This window comes from Mercenaria mercenaria, chromosome 1 (genome assembly GCF_021730395.1).
Source record: "Mercenaria mercenaria strain notata chromosome 1, MADL_Memer_1, whole genome shotgun sequence".
Lineage (NCBI taxonomy): Eukaryota > Metazoa > Mollusca > Bivalvia > Venerida > Veneridae > Mercenaria > Mercenaria mercenaria.
In genome coordinates, this window is record NC_069361.1 from 117958256 (window position 1) to 117982021 (window position 23766).

Genomic DNA, 23766 nt, shown 5'->3' on the forward strand with positions numbered 1-23766 from the left:
GTTGAAATATATGTAGATATAGTTAATGAGTACAGTTAAATCTGGGAAGCACATCGATATGATAAAGGGGTCTGGTTATTTCTGACGTTCAAATTGGATATAATTTTCAGACAATTTGAAATTTACATATAGCAATGGGGAAAGTTATCATTTGTGATTCGTTTTATTTTAATTAATATTTACTCAAACAGAATTAAATTGTTGTCACTATCTTAAATATCATTAGATAAAGAGATGGGATATAATTAATGTTGAATATGCAACTGGAATTAATGTTCAACAATTTGGAAGATACACAGACGTATGAGGAATGAAAAATTTTTGTTGAGATTCAAATCGGATTTAATTTCCACTTCAATCTGATTAGATTTATTATTCAAGACGTTTGAAATATACATCGATATGTAATTATTAGTAACATTTTAACGGATTTATGTTCAATACAGATTGGAACACGCAAAGACACAGTGAAGGAATATTATAATTAGTGAGTATGCTTACCCCATTTATTAGATATAAATTAACACTAATTTATCATTATCTACACATTGCATAGACGTGAATATAAAATAAAAAAAAAACTTTTGCGGAATAAAAATACCTGGCAAACTTATCATGGACTGATAGCAGACGGACAGTCCCGAATAAATGTTATGCCCGTAATATTGTTATTCTACTTAATAATTGAGCTTCGGACTAAAGTGACCTAGAAAAATGATATACCTATTAATTTCTCGATTCACTTTCTGTTAGGTAATAACACATTGCTATACCTACTGGAATACCATCTTTTATTTAAGGGTTTTATACTTGGTTCGAAATATTTTGGGTTTACATTACTTTCGAGCTTATCATATAATTATACAGACAGATTAGAAAAAATGATTTAAAACAAAAAAAATAAGTTTACACTCGGCTTGTCCTAGTGTGTTGGCTTTGTGTGTGTGTGTGAGTGTGTTTGTGTTGCACGCGTCTGCGTGTTATGGGGTTTCGTTTTGGGGAGGCTGCGTTTTTGGTGCGTGGCATTCCCTGTTTGATATTTGTCTTTGCTTTTTTTCTCTAAAATGAATGACAATCTTAAATTAGATTACGAACAGTGCCGCTTTCTTTCGCACGACAAGTCATATCGTTAAATCCTACAAGAGACAATAGTAAAAATTTTGTCAGTATTTTGATGTATTGAAATGACAATAAAGATACTCAGCAGTACCTAGAAAACTTTTACACAACACTTTCATTTCTTTTTAAGAATGCTGACTGGTTATATAGTTAAAAAGTTTTCACTGAAGTTAATAGCTATTAATACTGACTCATTTCCACTAAATAAAGTAAACTGTATATATGGAAAGAGCTATGTGTTTGAAAGCATTCATTAACAGTATTTAGATTTATATCGTCTGTATAAAAAGGCTTATCAATGGACATACTATATCATTACGCATCAACAATAATAAACATGCTGTGAAGCGTATATATTTAAAGTATATGTGATATTTGCAGAGCAGTGTCTCTTAAGTATGTTTTATCCTACCTTCATGCAAAATAAAGGCAAAAAACAAGGGGTATGATAAATTTTGCTTTATCAGGTCAATGACTAAATAAAGCTTGTCGGACTATTTATTTAATTTTCTAGCCATCTTGTTTTTTTGGAAATATCTGTTAAAGAACATATTTATGGAATTATTTTTATAAACGTCTACAACATTTTTCCGTTACAGTTTTTTTTTGTGGGCCTACTCTGCGATGCATGACTCTATGGCTGTGCTTCCAGGAAATCCTCCCTTACCTTTGAACTTTTATGAAGTACTTGAGAACATGTCACTAATGTATAGCGTATGCATACCGTTTTTGCAATTACCACAGAAAGGTTTAATAAAAGAAACGCTCGGAGGAACGGAAAAAGACCCATCTATAACATTTGTTCAGGATATTAGCTTCCTACACATAATTCAAGAAATATATTGTTATAGAATAAAATCATCCAGGGAACGGTTAACTCTTTAATTCTTTCTGTCAGGTGGCGTTATGGTGTGTGTATATGTCCCGTCCAGCCTTTGCTTGGTGAGAACGGGTATCCGACCAGCAACTGAACTTCAGATAAAACTTCACTTGGCAGCAAATTAGAATTATTTATTCATGTTCAGCAGAACGGATAGGTCGGATACAACACAAAAGAAGGTTAGCTTTTGTTTTCCGCTTTTTTTTGATAATATTTGGGATATTATAGATCTATTTCAGTGCAGTAAGTGTGTAATTTTGTGGGTGTTTTAACTTTTAAATTATTACGCAAGGCAAATCTAGTTGGTGGAAAATTTTGAATTTTAACTAAAAATGATTTTAGATCGAAGGTAGGATAAATAGAAAATTATGTTACTGCCTTATAAATTTAAATTTATTAAGTTCGTCTACGAAAAAGTGAAACTCTCGGCCGGAGCCGGAGCCTCGGTGTTTACATTCTCTTTGACCCACTTAATAAATCTAAATTTATAAGACAGTAAAGTAATATTCTCTCTATATCACTTTTTATAAAATCAATGATGGAAATGGATTACTTGTATAAGATTCGCTTAAATACCTTAAACAATATACTTTGCAATGCTATTTTTTTGGCCTGTAAAATTGTACGGAACGTTTATCGACATGTAAATTGTCACAACTATGCCGTGCGTTTAGGAAATGTAAACGAATTCTTTATCCAGTTCTTATATTCACTTTTTGCCCTCTACAATATCGCAGATTTTTTAAAAGATTTTCTTAATTTCACTCCATTAACTATATAATATATATAATATATCACTGAAAATCACACTTCCGATTGCCACTTGTGGTTTCATTTTGTTGGTTTTGGTTTTCTACGCATTTTTAGTATTTTGAAATTAAATGACAGTAACATCAATATCAAAACAAAACGACATTTTCCTACTAAACTGTTAGTTAGTAATCATCGTTCAGAAATCAAATTTATAACATATATAATAAAATAAAGTATAAAGCGGACAGAAAATATACTGACCTGATGTTGACAGCATAATGTTAGAATGTTATATCATTTTTGCAAGATATTCGTGGAATGCATGTGTAGGCAGTTAGATCGATCTAATTTTAATAAGAATTGATTAGGATCATCTCCAAAACTATAACGTAAAATTAGGACTCGTTCATTTTTTAGAATTTTGCAACCAGTTATTATGACATTTTCTCAGGTATTGGACACATACTAACACTCCATTACATGTTTAACTGTAAATATCTTTTAAATATCTACATATTAGAAAAACATCAACAACAACAACATATAACGTCGACACTGGCATTACCTCATCATTTTATGATGTAAAGTACAATTATCTAATTTTTAAAGCTCTATATTTTTAAGGAAAAACAACGATGGGATATGAAGTTGTATATGAAACACTTTTGTTAACTTAAGATGCAAATTGATATGAAATTTGATAAAGATATACTTTAAAGATTAATTTTTAAGATAAACAAGATATAATATTTTTGCGCCTGTTCAAAGTGCTTTCGGGATGATTTCTGTTCCTTAACCAATACATGTATATTCCAACAAGAACTGACTTGACATATAAAGCTATATAAGATAATAATTATATGAAATTTTTTAAAATAAACTTAATAACAAATATATATATAAACAAAATGAATAATAATAAAAACACTGGAAATAGTTAGTGATCAGCGAATACCTTATTCAAAAACAATACCTTATTATAGTGTTATAAGTCATTATACGTGTTGACATCAGTACTTACATAAAAGAGAGCACATGGCAGATTAGGGTTTCTGGTACTATTTCGATTTTGCAATTAAGAGTGCAGACTAGAATTTTATTCATTGACTTAAATTGCAAAAATAAGATCCAAACAACATACATTTGTAACAAGAGGATGACAGGCATCGAAGAATATTATTCCTGACTGCTAACATATTTCCATTTGTTCAATATTAAAGGTAATAATGGTTATGGTTCCATTTACATCACTACGGAAGTACAGTCAGTGGCAACACAAGTCGTCTCAAACATGGCGGGAAGAAAGATGCAAACAGTGTATGTAAGTAAAGGTAAAATATTGTTATTACTTTTTAAGGTTTGAAAAGTTCATATTATTCTAAGGAGACGTCTTGTAATCGTTAAACCTTGGGTGTAGGGTTGCGGGAGGGGATCGATTACCCCAACATTTAGTTTACTTTAATAAGTTATTTTTCTTCATTTTATAGCATGACGTTACAAACCAAATACTCCATACTTCTTTCTGATAACATTTGTTTACCGCAAGAGAAAGTTATTATTGAAGAAACTATTTATAAGGAAAAAGAAATATAAAAGAATATTAGCTAATATGGAAGTTACATATATTTTATATGTTACTGACATTGTTTGTAAATATCATTTTTTGGTACATTTTCCATATAACTAGGGCTCCAAGGGAATTTCGTAATGCAAAATTGATCAATACTCCTTGTTAATATGTTACGGAACTTAAAAAGTCAGATCAGTCAAGAAAAATCTGTTCGCGCAAATAAAAAGCAAACGCCCGTTTTTTCCAAATGGCATGAGAACAGTTTGCCTAAATAAGTCATTAAAATCATTTATGAATAAATGGTGTAAAACGGGTTTTATATTATACGTGTTGTATTTATATATGAATAACTTCGATTAATGTAAAGCAATAGCTTGTTCAGTCTCTTTTTAGAAAGTTTAGTGTGATCATTTAATTAAAGAAGAAATATTTCAAGTTAAGAAATAATATTAAATAATATTTTGTTTGCGCAAATTTTGTTTAACATTAAATTAACGTTAATAGAGAAATATCGAAGCAAACATCGCTAAAAGTTGACATTTTGGTGCAGCATCTGTTAGACTTTGTACGTAAAGCCCGGGTTAAAGACAAATACATATTTACATCTTACATCAAAAGGAACAACCGCTCTTAGAAATTGTCAATACATTTAGGGAAAACTGAGCAGTACTTTTGAATTTTCCATTGTTTTTGTATACACACCTACTTAAAGAAGTTAAAAATAGAAACTATATATATATATATATATATATATATATATATATATAGTACAAAATATAGTACAAATATAGTATAGTAGTTTATATTACAACACATTTATTTATATATATATATTGTAATAGAATCGTTTACTTGCATGAGGATTACAATTGAGGTTTGGTGCGTCATAAGCATGTGTTTTGCCACTATGAATTCCTTGAGCGGTATCTCATTACATTCCCCTTAATTTGTTTATCTTTTTTCTCGATATGTTTGATATTGTCTATTTATTTACTGACTTGTATTACGGCAAAGTGATGCATTCAGGTAATGTATCGCCGAATTATCAATGTACAAACATACACTTTATGGTTCTAGTGTTCGAGCTGCTTTCCCTTGAACAAGTTTTTTATTCGTTTGATAAATGTATTTCTTGTGTGCTTTTGTTCAGGTATTTTAATAATGTGTGCTAGAATGGAACCTTGGAAAGCTTTAAAGCTATTGAAGTGTTTCTCTTTTTTTCAGAGATGGAAAGCAACTGTCAATATGAAAGACATCTTTCTCAAATGACTACTAGAAATGTTTCACCTGACATTTATTGTGCTGTTGATCAGAGCTGAAAATATCGCGAGGGAAATGTTTTTTTTGTATAAAATATTACATGCTTAGTTTATTTTACTCAAACAGAGGTATAGTTTCAATACAATTTGGAAGATATATAAAGAGAGAGAAGGAGATAATAATTTGTGAGTAGGTTCTATTACAGCAGTTAATTTGTATTCAAATTGGATTAGTTTTCAACGGAGTTTAAAATGTACATAGATCCAGTAAAGGAGTACAATTATATGTGAGGAAGTTTTTTAAATCATTAATTTTTTGTGTATTAAAATTTGGATCTAATTTTCAATATACTTTGGAGTATACATAGACAGAGGAATATAAATAATTCTGTTTTTTCAGGTGGGATTTTAATTTTTAAAAACACTTTTTTGGAATATCCCAAAGATAAATTGAAAGAATAAAATTACTGGTGATAATGTTTTAATGTGATCATTAAAATTTGAATCGGGGTTTAATTTTTGAATACAATTTTGAATATATACAGACATGGTAAAGAAAGGTGATGATTTGTGATATTCTAATCGAATTTAATTTTCAATACAATTCGGAATATTCATATATTTAGTAAAGGTATATTACTTTTGGTGATATTTAAATCGAAATCAATGTTTAATACAAGCTGGATCTTGTATAGGTATAGCAAAGGAATATAATTATCGGTGAGTAAGTTTTATTCTAATTATTGATATATAGTCAAATCTGATAGTACATTCTCAAATTTTAAGATTATATATTGATAAATCTAGGAATAATTATATTTAAAAATCGTTAGTTTAAACATTATATAAAGTTTAAACCCCAAATTACCTATATAGGTGATAAACTGTAAGCTCAAATAGGAAATACTTCGCGGAATAATACATTTAGGAACAGGGATATATTAATGATTTCGGTTTAAAACACATTGTTTGGGCTCTACCTTTATCTATGCATTTTTATCTGCATTATTATATTTATAATATTTGTTTCCGGCACCTTTATTATCTTTCTTCTGAGAGAACACAAGTGAAAGGTTGCAGGTACGTTGCACATTTGATCGAATTTGAAATGGTTGTTAATTTGATCATGTAGGTGGACTAAGTCATTTTCTGTCACTTTTTGTTATCAGATATATTTCAACCAAATTCCATGATATGCTGGTATTTAAATGAGGATTGTAAACTTACTAAAAGGGCCGGTTCGGTCCTAAGTTAGAAAATAACATAATTGTCAATCATTTAATAAAACAAATCAATCTAGATATTTCAGTTTTGGGAACGGAAACAAATTAATCTTTGTTTTCTTTAATCGATTAGTTTATACACAATTTATTTTAGGTCGATTGTGAAGGAAGTTCTACAGCTTATATTTACCCAACACCCAATCTTGATGGAATCCATCGCCACGAGGGTATGAGAGGGGAGGCCAGTTTTCATTTTTTAATCTGAGCGCCAAGCAAGGCAGCACCGGTACCATTTTTCACTTCCTTTGGTATGACGGGGCCCAAGAATCGAACTCACACTCCCGCACTCGAAGTGGAACGTTTCTAACCACTAGGTTATCGGGGCTGTTTTAAATTGTTTAAATAATATGAATTACCAAACAGAAAAAAAAAAATGAAATGTGACCGAGAAAATACAAGAATAATACTACTGACAATTTGTTAAACGACCAAATCATCTGCCAAAATTCTAAGGCCTTTTGTTTTTAAGTATAAAAGAGTACGAATAATTGCATCACGTTTTCCACTTTTATATGTATGTTTAATTGGAACAGTCCTGCATTTTTAATAAAAATCCATAACCAGAAATAACTTTTTTTGTCGTAATTAAATGTTTCTTTTTTTTTTCTCGTCTGATTGATGCTGTAGGTGCAGACTTTACAATAGGGTTTAACCGTTTAGTCTCCAAGCTGCACTTGAAACCAGAAACAATGCTTTTTTGAGGAGTGTTCTAAGCTCTTACTATGAGTAACGAATCCGTCCTCTCAAATAAACAACTAAGCACATTAAGAAATAATAAACAACTTTAAAGAAGAGATCAAAATGTATTTTTAACTTTTCTTTTATCAAAGCATAGCCGAGACTCTAATATCAGAATATATCTAAATATGTAAGCAAATACCTAAAAGAATTTAGATGGTTGATATATATCGCCAAAATGCAATTACAAGAGGAATCGAACCAACTAATATTTCAGAATGTGAAATTTATAAAATACAAATATTAGGTAAGTGCAGCCATTGTTCTTAAATAGGAACTACTGCAATCAAAATTTAAGAAATCCGTTCCGAAATATTTTAGTTGAGGATTTTTTTAACAACATACTTGAAACGTGACTTATATCTTAATTGATTGTTTGCTGCAAAGGATTACTTCGGGTTGCCCCCGGGTTTTGTTTAAAATTTTCTATTTGGGAAAATGGCTAATACAAATTATTTCGTTTCCGGAAACAATTTCTATTGCTTTATTCACAACATTTAAGTGAAAACCGTCTCAAAAACACTTTTAATGGGAATTAGTATTTAATTTAAATTCACGCATAACTATTTGGGGTCTAAATAGCTCTTTGCAAAACAATTAAATGTGTTTGTTTTAAAAATTCTGAAAAATATGATGTCCCAGGATGTGATCCAAAAAGACAGGACAACAAAACAAATAATTATTTTATTTACAATACAATTCTTTCCAAAAAAAAGAAAAACATTTAAGAAAATTTTTTTTAATTCAACAATATTTACGCGAAAACAAACTAAAAAAGAATTTTAATTCCACAACAAATAGCAAATACGATTTTTTTAGAATTAATGTAAGAAACGGGTTAGAATATTTCTTTTTAAAAAAAGTTTTGCCCAAAAATTAAAGCAAATAATTAAAAAGGCTAATAAGTACCAAAAATTTATTCTTTTTCAAAAAAAATTTTCACCCTTATTTTTGGGTGGAATTACCGAAAAAAAAACGTAAGTTTACAATGGGGGGGGATGGTAATTTCAATCTATTTAAAAAGACCCTTTTTGTTTTTTATTTTTTCTCTGATACATATAAGTTAAAACTAAAAGAAAATAAAATTTTCAAAAGCAATTTATATTTTTAGAAAATATAAATTTAAAAAAAAAAGAACAAAAATATCAAAATTTCCCCACATTTTAACATTTTAATTAAAAAATCTCTTAGACACGTGACCCCAATTTTTTTTTTTTCCATTTCAAGCATTTTTGTTTTCTTAAGCGCAAAATAATTTGAAAACTTAACGTCAAATTATTTTGTAATCAAAACTTTTTCTTCCATTAAAAAAAAAAGGGTGGGTAATTAGTCAACATTTTAAAAAAAAAGAGATTTTGTTAAAACATTTTGCTTATAATTAATATAATTAAATACAAACACCCATAATTCAATAACCCTTTAAAACCCTGAAATCCTATACGAATAAAAGGATTTTATATGTTTTGTTAATAGCAACATTTTTTTTTTTTAATTTTAAAAAAATTTTCCCAGAAATCTAAACGCGGGGAAGAAAAAACCCATAAAAAAAACTTTTCGTGACCAAATTTTTTTTTTGCTCTTTTTTTCTTGAAACTAAGTTTTTTAGCTCACAGGTTAAAAAATTCTTAACGTAAAAAAATCCACTCGAACATCCTTAAAATATGCTTAAAAATTTTATTTCATCAATCTAATTATTTACTGAAACATAAATCTAAGAAAAAAAATGGGCGGGGAAACAACTACAACAAAACGGAACTTTCACCGCTGACTTTCATTTTGGGGTGGAAAAATTTCAAATGTAACTTTTCCAAAATTTATCACATCCCAAATTTTTTTTCAAACTTTAAGCGAATTTTGGGAAATAAACAAAAAAATTTTTTTTTTTTTGGGATTCGGTAGCAAAAAAATTTTTTACTTTAAAATTTTAAAACCGAATTCTTAATTTTAAAAATTTAAAATTTAATAAATAAAAAATTACTTACCTAAAAAATTTAAACTTATGCAAATTATTCTCAAATCACACTGCTTTTATAGAACAAAATACAGTTTCCATTTAAGCAACGTAAACGGGGTAAAAGGGGTTTTTGGCAATTTTTGTTTTTTAAGGGGTACAAAATCCAAAAATGAAGAATTGTCTCAACGCAGAGTGAAAAAAGATTTTACAATCCAAAGTTCTTTAAGAGTGGGCATATTTTTTTTAAAAAATTTTTTTTTTCAATTTTTATGGTTTAGCCGTTTAACTCACTGCAAAATTCGGAAAACATTTGGGGCACCGCAAAAAAATTCCCCGAAAATGCAACGTGACTTTTAAAAACTTCTTAACTGCCCTTTTAAAAAAAACATAAAAAGTTTAGATCGCCTTCAAAATTTTTATTATCCCATAAAAGAAAAGTTTTTTGGACCCCATTTTGGAAAAGGGGTTCGCCCCTTTTTTGTTTAAAAACACTGCACGCCTTAAAATACACACTTCAAATAGGGTTTAATACACTATTTTTTTAGTAACATCTAAACATATCCCGGGGGCACTGCAGACAAAAACAACGCGTTAGGGGAAATTCCCAGGAACAAAACAAATTTTAAGTTTTTCACGGACAACTTCACGATTCCTACAAATTTTTTTTACCAATCGTTTTTTTGAAAGGGATCACAGTTTTAAGTACCTACATGGACCAACAAAAAAACCGCACCAAATGTATTGGGGGTCTTTTAAAAACAATTTCAGAAAAACATTTTTCCTTTCTTTTGTTTTCGGTACAAAAAATATTTGGGTAGGATAGTACAGTATTTTCCCAAAACTTCGGATTTTTTTAAACAGAAAAAGCGTGCCACTGAACTTTCAAAAATAAAACAATCGCACAAGTATAAGCATTAATACTTTCATGGTAATCAAAAAACTTAACCCGCTCCCGGGGTTCAAGATGATAAACAGGGGGAAGAAGGGTTGATCCAGGAAAAAAAAATTTTTATGCAAAGTTTTTTAAAACTCTTTTTCGGGCGATTCTTTTTAGGGTCCGCAAACAATTTAGAGCTTGTTGTAAATCAGGAAGCAGATTTTTCTTTTCCTTGTTTTGTGTAATAATTCCCCCTTTTAAAGCATTCAAATCATTTAATTTTTAATTTTTTTTGGGAATAAGAAAAAGTTTACACACGGGGATAATGCTTCGCGAAAAAATTTACATACAATTTGATAGTTTAAAGTAAACGGGCGGTGTTTAAATTTAAAAACATGAAACATTTAGTTTTTTTTTGAAAAAAAAAAAACAATGCACACTCAACCCTTTTTCAAAAGAATACCATGACCTTTTGACTTACCATAATCAAAACCCAAAATACCCTTTTTTTTTCTTATTGCACACATCCCATTAAATTATTACCGTTTTTAGGACCCCTTTTATGAATACAAAGATAACGGCTTTAATTTCAATGGATCAATTTTCCAAATAGTTAAAATTGTTTTGTTTTATTTCTACAAAACAATCGGACGTTGTTTTTTTCTAAAAATTTGAAATTTTAAAAATACTTTGAATTTGCAAGAACAGGACAAACATAACTTTATTCGTTTGTACAATTACATCATATAAAACATAATACTCAACCCATAATAATCCCCGTGTGCATTCATTTTAAAGTTTTACTTTCTTTTTAAATTCAGACAGCACAATGAAGAAAATTACAATAATGAAGCAAAAAAACAAACAATAAATATTGTCAAGAGTAACATCAGTTCATTAATTAAAAAATTGTCAGGAATACTTAAATTTTAAGGAACAAAATCAAGGTACATCCATAGTGTAATAGGTTAATTATTTTAAATTTTAACAACTGTTCTTCTTTTAAACGTAATTCTACTCCGTTAAAGTCTTTTTAAATATATACAAAAATTAAGTTAACGCATTTAAAATTTTGATCATACCGTTTCTCGCAAAAACCCAAAAAATTTTTAAAATTCTGAACATCAAAAAGTAATCTGAATTTCCTGCAATTACAGTTTAAGCTTTCAGTACCTTTCTGGGAGAGTTTTTTTAATTTCAATTTCCAGTATGTTTAAAACACCTCAAAAAATTAAAATAATTTACTATCAATTTTTTGGCTGGAAAAAGGAGAGTTTACCAAATATAAATCACAAGTTTTGGGAAAACAAATTATCCCACCGTCTACATTCAATAAATCAATCTTCTCCTAAAGACTTTTCTATCGCTAAAAATAAAACGCAGCCGATAAATTTTTCCAATTTGACATTTTTTGTAATTTCAGCTCAAAGTCTCATAAATTTTGAAAAAAAGTTTTGGGGAAAACATCTAATTCCCTTTTTTAAACAAACTGTATATTTAAAAACTTTGAATAATTTAAAATTAAAATTTAGCTTTGGGTACCATTCATTCAAAAAATTTTTTTTTCTTTTTAAATAACAGGCCCTTAAAATAAATGGGGTCAATTTTCAAAAAATACCCGCAAAAAGGAAGCTTTCTTTCAAACATCATCCAAAATCTTCCACAAAATTATTTTTTTTCGAGCGGAAATGACAAATAATTTTAAAAAGTACCATAGATTTTTTTAAAAAAATTAAAAATTTTTATAAAATCTATTTTTAAATGAGCAAAAAAATACGAGGGGCTCCGACTTTGTTCTTGTCGTATTGTCTTAAATTTCACCTAAATGATAAGCGAAATTTTGTGCATAAAGAAATTTTGATTTTTTGAAAAAAAGTAACACAAAAAGTTTTTTCAAATTTAATTCATTTTTTAAGCGTATTCTAATTTGTAAACCATTCTCAATTAAAACGTTTTACTCTGAATGCATGTTACACCCATAAACGTAATGAAAAAAAGATACGTCTAATTAAACTATTACTGCTCTTTTCTCCTCCAATATTTTTTTTTTTCTGAAAAATTTCCCGAATATTTTTTTGAATGACACCGGTTCATTTCACGCCACGGGCATGGAAATGAAATTTTAAAAAAAGTTAAAAAAGTTTCGTCTTTTCCCCCTTTTTTTTCAACCAAAATGCATTCTTTTTAGATTTTTTTGCAGTTTTTTTTTTACGGTTTTACATCATTAAATATGTCTCCGTATTTGCTTAAAGCCCTTTCAACTTTATCTAAATAACTAAATACAATTTTTATCGTTTCAAGATGTTAGTTCGAGCCAAATTCCTAAAGCGCTCCATGGAGTGGGAAATTTCAATTTTTTCGGAAAACTCTGCAAAGCGACCCCCGTTGCAGTAAAAAGACTAAACCCAACACACGTTTACAAATGCGAGTGCAACAATTATTTATTTCTTTTCCGTACAATTTTTTCGGCTGATTTAATTTTGTCGTTTTTACAGGCATATTTCGACCAAATTAACAATCAAATTAGCCGTGAATAATATTCTTTTTGGTTTTTTTCCGTTTTCGTTTAAAAATTTTCTTTTTTCAACCTAATTTTTTTTCACGGGAAGTTACAATGTTTCCTTGAAAAAAATTAAACACGGGTAGGGAGTGCACCGGGGGGGGGGGCACCAACAAAATCCTCGATTTAACCAGGTTCATTTGGTCCCAAGGGGGTGGTAAATTTTTTGGCTGCGTTAAAAAGACAACAACTTCAATTTATTTTCATTTCTAAGCTGAATTATCTTTAAAAACCGAATTTCATAATTTGTTAACCATGGAGATTATAAAGATGAAAGTTTAATATTGTGGGGAAAGGCAAATTTCGATTTGAAATAACTTTTAGCCCACCCATATCTTTTTTTTTTTGTTTAAAAAGATATTTTTATTTTTTATTATGAAGCATTGTCTCAATATAATTTAAAAACAAACGGAAAAATTTATTTTCCTACACTTCTGTTTATTTATATTATTTTTTTACCATTTTTTTCTTTTTATTATTATTATTTTTCGATAGTGCCGTTTTAAAACACATTCTGATGTGGAGCAGGGTTTCTAAATTTTTGTGTAAAAGTTGGGAAACGGGACCGACCTTTCATATTTTTTACTTCATTCATATCTCCTTTTTTGTTTCAATCTAAAGTTGAAAATGAGAGCAATTTATTTAGCTATAATATTCACGTTATTCAAATTTGAAAAGAAACGATGTTTTTATCTGAGTGTTAATTATGAATACGGTCAAATTCTGACAGATTTTAGCTATATTTTAACTCGAATCATAAATTATATTTTTTTACTTCATGGCGTTCATTCTAGCTTTGATGAAAAAAATATATATAAGAAAATACATTTAAGGTATGCGGTAGTTATATCCGCTCTTTTAATAATTTATAAGTAGATATTTGATTGTTTATATATAATGAAAAACTGGATGCAAAGTAAAATCTTTAGCATACAAGTTGTTTACCCGCAAAGACGTGGCGTCGTCGATCGTAATATTTGACGTTCCGCAATATAATGCTGCATTACGCCGTCTTGACCTTAAGGTATTAGATCCCTAATAGTAATATTTACAAAATGGCATTTGCTTCGTATATTCTTAAAGGTGACCGTGTTTCGCACTGTTTTGCAATTTCTAAACACTTTTTACCGTGCCGTTTTTTATAAATTTTGTATAACTTATGGTATCTCCTCAAGCTCAAGAAGAGACAAATTTCAAAGTAATTGCTACTATCCAAAACGTTTGCAGAGAACTCATTTTACATTAATTTTAATAAAAGAAACATCAAACTATCGGTAAACAATTATAAGACACAAAATAAAAATGTCAGTATCATTTTTTCTAGGGTGCCTCAAGTAAACGGATTTCGATGTAAATGAGATGTGAAACCAAAATTTGTAGTCCTGTTTGGCGCCATATATCCTATACTGTGTTGGTGCGCCGTAAAACCCAAATCAAATTTTTTTTATCTTTGTTTAATTTGTGTTTTGCATTTTTATGTAGGAACTTTCAGTTATGAAAACATGATTAAATTGCAAAGCAAGCATCTTAATATAAACATTATGTATAGCTGAAGTTATCACAGGTATGTATCAACAAGTTTTAAATCTGCTATTCATAATTTGTCTGCACAAATCTCAATAGTCCTGACATATTTGTTTCTTTAACTTTAGAATATATTTACCGTACAAGTATTAACGACACGCATTACAAATTTTCATCTAAATCAGATTTTAGAACTTAATGGGCAATGATGGGTATAAATGCAAGTTTTAAGGAGTCCAGTGTTCTGTGTTGCTGTGGGGTAACTTCCCGTAGTGTAAGGAAACACGCTTACTTCGGTAGGAATTCTAGGTTCAATTCCTAGCAGGAAGCCCTGGCACATAGATTTATATAAAATGGACTAAATCTAATAACTACCTAAAAATAAACAAACTTTTAAATAACTGCCGTTAAAGAATAGGGCACTGATGTGTTAAATATTATATATTGAATAGATTCTCACAGTGCCGTTTAAATGAATAAAAACATAAAATAAATTTAGATAAAATGGATTAAACTAAGAACTACATAAAACTAGATAAACTTTTAGATTATGGTCGTTAAAATAAATAGTGATCTTTATAATGAAAATCATAAAGAAATGAAAACGATCCTTCTTTTTATCTATTTTGAAGGAATAATCAAAATGAGAAAGAAAGTACTTTCATATTCTCTCAAAAAGTCATAAAATATATAAGTGAACAAAAAAATCTGGTTTATTTTAATGTAAAATAAAAACAGACCATTATCATTATTTACAAATATTTTGTTTTTCGAGTATCCACTACGTTAAATATAATTATCCTGCTTTTAGTAATCTGAAACCTGTCCTCGAAGTTACTCGAAGACACAATGAAATTTGTATATGTAATTATTCATTCGTCTCGGAGTCTCCGGCAAGTGACTAGGAAACAAGACACCAATATTATAAGAATATTTCACTGGTTGCGGGTAAAGATGAGAATATCCGGCAGGAAGGTTACTGTTTAGACTCCTGCCAGTTACCCGATTTCAACCGTAAGACAGTAAGAGAATTTCTCTAAATTTGCCACTTTTGAAATATATTATTTTGGTATTTTCAATTGTTCAATTGCAAAATTCCCCGAGAGTGAAGTAATTATTTACAAAGAGAGTCTGCGTGAAAAAGTATTTAACCACATAAATTCATGATCATACTGACATGGTAGCTACCAAAACATACAATTGTTATTGCGCTATCTATGAAATGTGAATTTGTTAAACTGAACTGTTCCTTTATATCTAAAGTATGGTCGAGAGAAATAAGTAAATAAAAAAAAAATAATAGGGAAAAGGAGAAGCGATATGAAAGACTGCTAATAATGTTAATGATTTCATGGAAACAAGGCTGATATGGTGTGATGATAAATGAAGAGCCGGTAAAATGGCAGGGAAGCTAAAGTCCGAAAAACATTGTTGATAACATCGGTCATTTTAGCAAAATATTCAGCCTGCTCACTCACATAGCTTTTTTCCAGTACTATTTATTAGTGTCGTGCCTTGAGATTCAGAATGAAAAAAGGGTCTGCTTTGTTTTTGCTTTATTGGAACAAATCTAATAATGGCATTAGTCAAACTCCTGGTCAAAACCATGTAAAATATAAGTCTCAATGCACTTTTTAAGGTATTTTTGTCAAATATTTCAACTGGCCTTAACTGTAATTCGTAAGAAACCTTGCGACTTCTAAATCTGCATATTTAAGCTTTCAAACCACATGCAAATTTCAGTCGTGATGATGTCTAGCACATCTTGTAACGGAGTATTCAAGATACAACATTTGATCATGACATGAGGGTGATTTTAGATTTAATCGGAATTGTATGCAAAGCTTACTTTAAAAAGATGGTAAGAGTAATGTAAACATGACCAACATTCCAATACATTGACCGGTAGTTTCGGCAAAAGAAATATGAAACGATTTTGAAATTGAATATTCACGGATCGCGTTTTTCGATAAAGGCATACAGACACTAAATAGAAAAATGGCGCGAAAAAAATGGTAGTCGCACTATGGCGGATACAAATAGTTCTTTTTTTTTTGGTCTGTAGAGCTATTTTTCTTATTTTCTTTGCATTTTTTATTTGCTAAAATCACATGAAAGATCTATGCTTGACATGTTTTGACATTGAAAATGAGGATAAAACCAAATATATCACATTTTCAGTGTTTTGAGTGTATATTTTTCAAAAACTGCATATTTATAGCCTACTGATTGCTAATTTCTGGCCATCAGAAGTAAAAGTGAACATATTTAACAGTTTAAATGTGTACTTTGTATGCAGATCAGAGTAGAAAATGTCAAAATAGGGTAAAACAAGGCTGCATTTAGGGTAACTGCTTCAAAATGATGTCGCGACAGCTATTTTTGACAAAATCTGACGCTTTGTCCTATGGTACTGAAAATGCCATAAAGCCTTAAAAGCTATTGATATCAAGCTAAAACCTTGTACTTTTTCATGCATTTAGGTTTCTTGTACATTTGAAATGAAACTGGCACAGTGTCAGAGAATTTTTTTTTCTTATAGGCATATTGACACTAAATAGAAAAATGGCGCGAAAAAATAAGGTAGTCGCATAATGGCTGATACAAATAGTACTCAGTTGTTTGCTCTGTAGAGCTATTTTCCTTATTTTCTTTGCATTTTTTTTTTACTAAAATCACATGACAGATCTATGCTTGACATGTAGGTAGCATTTTTATAATGAAATAACAACATAACAAATTTTTCATGGAAACTTAGATCATACACCACCAGTGTAATTTAGGGTCTCATTTTTAGCAGGTTACAGACATTTAAAATGGGCCCTGATCTGTGCTGCCGCCATTGGAAATAGGTCAATTTTATATAGAATAAAGAACAAGAACTATTTAATGTGTTATAACCTAAACAGTTCTACTATAGATTTGTATCGGAAAATATATTTCAAACATTAAAAACGTATTTTTATAGTTATTTGACGAAATTTTATAACCTCGTGAAATAATCTTCATTTTTTGCCCTTTATTTCAATGTATTTTTATCGATGTGATACAAACACTTATTGCTTCCATTTTTGTTTGACTATGGTTTCTACGTATTTCTATATAGAAATGTGGAAAAGATCGGTTATGTCAGGTTTTAAAAGGCTATAAAAATATTTTCAATCAAGATGACATTATTTTATAACCTCGTGAAGTATTCTCCATTGTCTGAACATTGCCTGTGTACTTTTTATTTTAAAATTGAATAATGACAAATTGCTTCCGTTTTAATTTGAAAATGAATTAATCGCAATCTTGAGCACGCTTTTTACAAACATTTACTTGACGGTACGACTGTACAGTGCAAGGTGTATCAAGCATATCTGTTCGAGCGTTTAATTAATTAATTAATTAATTAATTTATTTATATTTGATATATAAAATTATTTATTCCTTTATTTATTTGTCCGTTACTAGTGCCAATTATATATTATGTTTGATATTATGATTAAAGGTAAAACATTTTCAACTGGCAAATTTTAAGTTACAACTGGTATTAAAAATTTCGCATAAAATAAAAAAGGCAATTAGAATTAATTCTATGTAATTCCTGTACAAAGTGTGTGCCGGTACAATTTCTGACGATATTACAACAAAACATACCTGAAACAAAACTGTTCGTTGATTGAAACATTTCTCGAAAATTTTGTTATATATATGGGTCTAAAATGTTACATACAACCGTGGCTTCTTTACGTTCACTGATCACTGCATGAATGTGAAAGTATAAATTACAAATTAATGAATGATGGTGATTTTACTTGTGATTGCAATGTGATTAATTTTCCCGTGCGTGCATTTCCACGTTATAAAGTAGAAGATGGATAAAAGGTACACATTATGATACTTATTATTTAAACTGAAAATAAATAAGTATATAGTATTTATTAAATACAATAAACAGTTTCACCGGTATATGACCTTTTTCATTATCATGCTATTGGCAGATATCTTTTATCAAAACAAAGACATTTTTATTACGTCATGGTCCAATGGGGACCTCTGTTGTGCAAAATTGCTAATCAGTTAGCGACTGTTACATAATCACTGATAAGCAGCAGTATCATATGTTTGACCGGTTTGTAAAATGTAAGACAGTATGTGTTTTAGAAAATTATATTTTTTTAATGTATATTATAGCCTCTTGCAAATCTTTATGATTGTGCACAAGGATTGGGACTCAGATGAAATGTTGAACTTATATAGTAGTGGACCTAGACATTTAAAAACACACATAACACTAGAAATTGCCAACATTGTATATTTTTGTTTGATTCAGTTTAGGTTTTATTGTTCAGCTGTTCAAAACTATACTGAAACAAACAGCTTAACCGTCACCTAAATTTCTTTTGTAATTTTCTGCTTGAATTTACATTGAACCTATCTCAAATTTTATGCAAAAAGTGTAATAAGTAAAAAAGTACATTATTAAAAATCTATTATTAATTTGCCGATAAATAATTTAATATTTATTTTATCTAAACGATAAGAAGATGTACAATATATATGGTAGAACATCTCTAATTTATGTCCACATTTTTTCCTTATTTAAATACAATTAATTACAGTAGCTTAAAGATGTGTTTTAAGCTGCATACTTAAGCAATTCAATCTAACCAGGAAACCATATATTCAGTGCAGAGACGAGTTTACCTATATCACAGGCACCAGTATCAGACCTGGGACAAAAACCATGGCCAGACTGATAAAAAAAAACTTGTTTTCATCCTAAATGAGTCCAAAATGAAAAATATGTAGTGAAATACTGGCCCCCTTCAAAATATACAGATGTCTACTGTACTGCCTTATATTCGTTGATACTTCTTGGACTGGATGTGTCCTGGGTCTGAAAGTATTAAGATTATCAAGCAGGACATGAATTCCATGCATGAATTGTTAATGGAATAAAACACTATACATGTGCTATATACATAAATGCTAAGAGACATAAAACACTTCTTCTTCAAGCAATCTGACTAACATTTGCAGGACAAAATTTATTTCAATCATTTGATACTTTTAAAATAATTCAAACCATGTCATCATGTCTGATATATGACAACCGAAGGACAGAAAACGGAATAATACCTATATTACACATGTATTAGGTGGCATCAATCTTGTCTCCATCATGCAATACGACATACCCTTCTAGATAGTAGTAAACAATTTAACCATTTAAAATACACCACACCGTATCATAGATATGACTTCGGACGGACAGATCACCGCCAAAGTTACACTGTATATTCGTCTGCCGTTGACCGTTGGTAAACTTGAAGCTTGAAAGTGAAAGCAGGAACTAATTTTCTTATTTTCTTATTACTTCAATCAAAGAATGTATCAGATTTTATGTTTACAGTCACGCATGAAAGATGTTTACATCCCAAATGACCTGCAATAAGATCCGTAAATGTAGCACAGCATGATTATTTATTGATTACAGCAAAAAAAAGAGCTTTTCACATAACTACACATCTGAAAACATAGCTGTAACGGTACACTAAGTATTAGTGACATTATTTATATTTACTCCTGAAATAAGACCTGTATAGTACTTAGTCTGAACCAACCCCAATTTCGAAAGGAAATACCATTCTAACACTTTTAAGATTTTCTTTTATATAAACAAAAAGGGATTTTACCGTGTATTGTCTTGTCGGTTTACTCCGTCCATTTTACGACTGAAAAGGGATTCCAGATTAGTATCCGTTCCAGGTACAATTCGTACGTGTTAAAAAGGAAATATATTTTAGTTTTGCGCTCAGTGTTGGCAGATAAAACACATTTTTTTTCGTTCAGATACCCATCTGAACTCAAAATCGTGTTTTATTTGCCAAGAAAGAACACTAAACTAAATTCTATTTCTAAATTACAATTCAACTACAACTAAATAATAACGCTTGCAGAACAGACCAATAAAAACTCAATTCACTATAAAATTGAATTTTTTTAATAAAAAATAGCATTCGTTTGTTTGCAATGTTCTTAATAGTAAGAAGTGTAATTTGTTTCTTTTTGGTTTGCTTAACCTTTCTGTCAATAAACAACGGACCAAAATAAAGACAAAGAAAATATGAAACTGCATGTACATGTTTCAGAATAATAATCAGTTAGTTCCAACATTTTGCAGACATAAATAAATATCAGTCTTTCTATGTGCCTGGGCTTCCTGCTAGGAGTTGAAACTAGAATTATCACCGAAGTAAGCGTGTTTTCTTACACTACAGGACATTACCCCTTAGCAACACAGAGGTTTTGACACACTACAATTCACATTTATACATAAAAGAGTGCATCAAATTCTTAGTTTTGATTTAACACAAAACAGTTACGCTGATACCTGTTAGATAAATATTTGCTAAAAGTTAAAGAAGCGATTACATCGGGGACTTTTGTAATATGTGTCGGTAAATTAACAATAGCACATTCACATTTTATTGAAATAGCAAAATGAAATTTAAAGCTGTCCAAATTTCAACTATTGTATATCATTTTCCTAAAAAGATTGTTGTTTTCAAGTGAATCAGCTTTCATCACTTGGAGACCCTTTATATGAATGTAATCACAGCTTAGATAAAGTCTAACAAAATCTTGTACAAGAAGTTTCAAAATTCTACACAACATGGGCAGTTGCAGTTTACACGTGACGTATGACAAGACAAAATATGTTGTTCCAAACAGAACAACCTCTCTTGAGAGCCTCTTCTACTTGTTTTGAACTAATCAGTATACTTATTACGAAAATCAAAGGTCTATGAAGTGGTAGAAGTTTGTGTTTGAAAATAAAAACAAAAAAAGATACTACTGATCTCAGCGTTATCCCAAAGCCGAACTTTGTAAAGTGATTTTATTTTAAATCAGTAAAGCATTGAGATGACAATAACGATTTGTTATAAACTGAAGTCACACGAATTCATGTATGGCATGAGCAATAGAAAAGAAGTAATTGAGTTACGATGTCAATTAAATTCATTTATTCATTCGATACATTTTAAAATACAAATTAAAAAAATTGTAAATTTATAAAAGAAAGTGTAATGAATTTCATAGCAGATTAAAACATTGATCCTAGATATAGGTCTGATTATAATGGAAATACTTCACGTAAATATTTAACGATTATGTCCGAGGTAAAGGGTACTGGAAGTTTAATAACTCTCTTCTAAACGATGAAGTGTACAATTTAGTCAAATCTACATTGAAGAATCTATCTGGACAACATAAATTGGAAGGCCGAATTAATGATAGGCAAGAAGGAAGTGCAAATGGAACTTCTTTTAAACATGAAAGTATCAATTTCGATATCAATTATCAACTTTTATTAGAAACTTTTTTAGTTATTTTCATGGGAGAAACTATTTGTTCTGAGAAAAAGAAACGAGATTAAAAGAAAGAGATATATTTAGATGTAGATACTAAAAAAATATAGAGAAGCAAGTAAATGATAACTTTTACTTACACAGGAGACAATGATTTAAGCTTGGACCTGCAGCACAAAAATACGAATTAGAAACTTTAAGGAGAAAGATATTGAGGGAGTAATGATAAGATCAAAATGCAGATATGAGAATTTAGGAGAAAAAAGAAAGAAGAAGAGAAGAAGAAGAATCTTTATCATGCATGAAATCTTATAAGATCTGTGAGCATAGCATGATAAATACATGTATCCAGTTTATTTAAAAATCAAAAATCGTGGCAAGATGGCAAGACATTTCCGATCTAATACCCTGTAAATACAAACACCAAAATCATTTAGTTTTAAAAATGCAGAAATTGCTTTTTGTGGGAGAGACAAAATAACATGAAAATGTTTTGCCTTTCACAATACAATACAATATGACAAAAACAGAAGAGATTATATTTTGACAACGACATGGGTCTTTAATAAAATTTTCTAGGTGTAGGTATCTATGATGTTTCTAACATTAATATTCATTCGACTACCTATTTCTCAATTGAAAAGCTTTATAGATATATGTCGAGAGATTTCGGATTTCTGTTACGTTTTCACTTTTTATATAATTGCAAAAACTTAACTCCTCTTCTTCTCCTCTTCTTCTTTTAATTATTTTAAAAAAGGACTCTCCTTCAAAAAATGGATATCTTTATATCAGAATGGAAGTGAAACTTGTATTTTGCAAAATGGTCTTTTATCTGTTTTTTTTTTCTACCTCGAAAGAGGTTGTAGAGAGGAGGATCCGATTCCGCCTAACTCATTAATACTTTGCTCTGAAGTTTTAGGCCTTATGAAAGCGGCTACTACGAAAATATTTCGTTTCAGAAAATAACTCTTTTATTGTTTCTTACAAAGATCATTGAACATACGATACGAATTATACATTTCGAAAATTTACTAACATTTCTAATTGCCAAAATAAGTCCAGACATATGTCGTTTATTTTATTATTATTGTTCATTGAAATACAGTATATTTCATGAAAACAGACATCTGCGACTCTAACTGTAGAAGTATAATTAATTTTAGCAAAAACATGTTGATAGTAGAACTCTCAATAGATGATGACATTAACATTCATTACCAAGTGAAGAGAAGCATTTACTAGGAATAAAGTCGAAAATGCAATTCTTAATTTCAAGACTAAGACACTAAACTTGAATTAAAGGTGCTTAATATGAAAAAAAGCGTGAAACGTTTTCTACCGCAAGTGTTAGTGAAAATTACTACTTATGTCACGGTATAGAACGTAAGTATTAAAACGGGGAGAAAATGTGTAGGCGGCTGGGTAGCTCGGTCATTTTTCTTACCCTGTGCCCCACGTTGTGCGCCAAATGTCACAAGGTGAGAAAAAATGTGCAGCCAAACAGGAACTCGATCCCGTTGTCTTGGAATACCGTTCCGATGTTCTACAGATTGAGCTACCCGGTCGCCTACACGCTTTTTTCCCGTTTTGTATATTCAAGTTCTATACCGTGTCACTTAGTATACAAATAATATTCGTGTGTAATTAATTAATAAGTACGTTAGGATGAAAACAATAGAGAGTTTGAGATTTCAAACTTCGCCTTCCCCTTCAACGTCTCTCATATATATTTTGGGTAAAACGTCACCGATATGCGTGTATTTTATTTAAATCACACGTTGCTACTAAAGTTTTCCATGTAATATCACGTAAGCCTAAGACTTCGCTTTATTACTATGCGAAATAAAAAGCTTAGTTTCAGGATTTCTGCTTATTAAGTTATTTG

At 29.8% G+C, this 23766-nt stretch overlaps 1 long non-coding RNA gene across 1 annotated transcript; it reads left to right on the forward strand.

The window, feature by feature from the left end:
- Positions 1–336: 336 nt before the first annotated feature.
- LOC128555379 (uncharacterized) lies at positions 337–5677 on the forward strand. The gene is made up of 4 exons (XR_008370022.1): positions 337–487; positions 2018–2178; positions 3973–4083; positions 5547–5677. It is a non-coding gene; the product is annotated as an uncharacterized LOC128555379 (long non-coding RNA).
- The last annotated feature ends 18089 nt before the right edge of the window (positions 5678–23766 follow it).